Source organism: Corvus brachyrhynchos, unplaced genomic scaffold (genome assembly GCF_000691975.1).
Source record: "Corvus brachyrhynchos isolate BGI_N302 unplaced genomic scaffold, ASM69197v1 scaffold342, whole genome shotgun sequence".
Lineage (NCBI taxonomy): Eukaryota > Metazoa > Chordata > Aves > Passeriformes > Corvidae > Corvus > Corvus brachyrhynchos.
In genome coordinates, this window is record NW_008236630.1 from 66251 (window position 1) to 67356 (window position 1106).

The window sequence follows — 1106 nt, forward strand, 5'->3', positions numbered from 1 at the left end:
GGCCGCTCCGCGATAAAAGTGGTGAAAGTTGATTTAAAATAAAGGCGTTAAACGTGAAGGGGTGAGGAATGAAGGGGTTTGAAAGAAAAGGCTTCAAAATGAAAGGGTTAAAAGAGAAGCGCTTAAAAGCGGGGTGAAAAGGTGCTGGCGGTACCGGGGGCATCAGCGCGGGGAAATGACAGTAAAGGGGTGAAAATAAAGGTGTTGAAAGGAATTTAAAATTAAGGAATTAAAAAGAAAATAACTAAAAGTAAAGGGGTTAAAACCGCGGTGGAAAGGGATATGGGAGTCAGGGACGTGTGGGTACTGGGAATGGGGGCAGCAGGGCTGGGAAACAGAAACAAAGGGAGTTAGAATAAAGGAGTTAAAGGAGTTAAAATAGAGGAGTTTAAAGTGAAGGAGTGTAAAATTACAGGATTATAAATGAAAGAATTGAAAGTAAAGTCGGGGTGAAAAGGGACGTGTGGGCATTGGGAACGGGGCACCGGGGTGGGGAAATGAAAATAAAGTTTATAAAATACAGGGACTAAAAGTAAAGAAGCTAAAATAAAGTAATTAAAAATAAGTGAATTAAAATTAATTAATTAAAGGAATTAGAAATGAAAGAATCAAAAGTGAAGGGTTTAAAAGCAGGGTGAAAAGATTCATGTGGGCACCAGGAATAGAGGCCTTGGGGGGGGGAATAAAATTAAAAAGTTAAAATAAGGTAACTAAAAATAAAGGAGTTTAAAACAAAAGGGTTGAGGCTAAAGGAATTTGAAACGAAGGAGTTAAAAGAATTAGAAGTAAGGGGATTAAAAGTAAAGGGATTAAAAGCAGGGTGGGAAAGTACGTGTGGGCACCGAGAAAGGGGGTGCGCTCCACAGGGACGGGGAAATTAAAATAAAGGAGTTAAAGTGAAGAAAGTAAATCAAAGGAAGTAAAAGAAAGGTATTTGAAAAAAAATTCAAAGGGAAGTAAAATAGAGAACTTTGGAATTCAGGCCAGAAGAATTCAAAGGGACGCAAAACGTTCCTGCGCCGCCCGGGAATCGAACCCGGGTCGCAAGAATGGGAATCTTGCATGATACCACTACACCAGCGGCGCGCATGACGAAGCATCTCCCC

General features: G+C 40.5%; 1 non-coding gene across 1 annotated transcript; it reads right to left on the reverse strand.

Moving 5' to 3' along the window:
* Positions 1–1015: 1015 nt before the first annotated feature.
* Positions 1016–1086, reverse strand: TRNAG-CCC. Its single transcript has one exon. It is a non-coding gene; the product is annotated as a tRNA-Gly (tRNA).
* Positions 1087–1106: the final 20 nt, after the last annotated feature.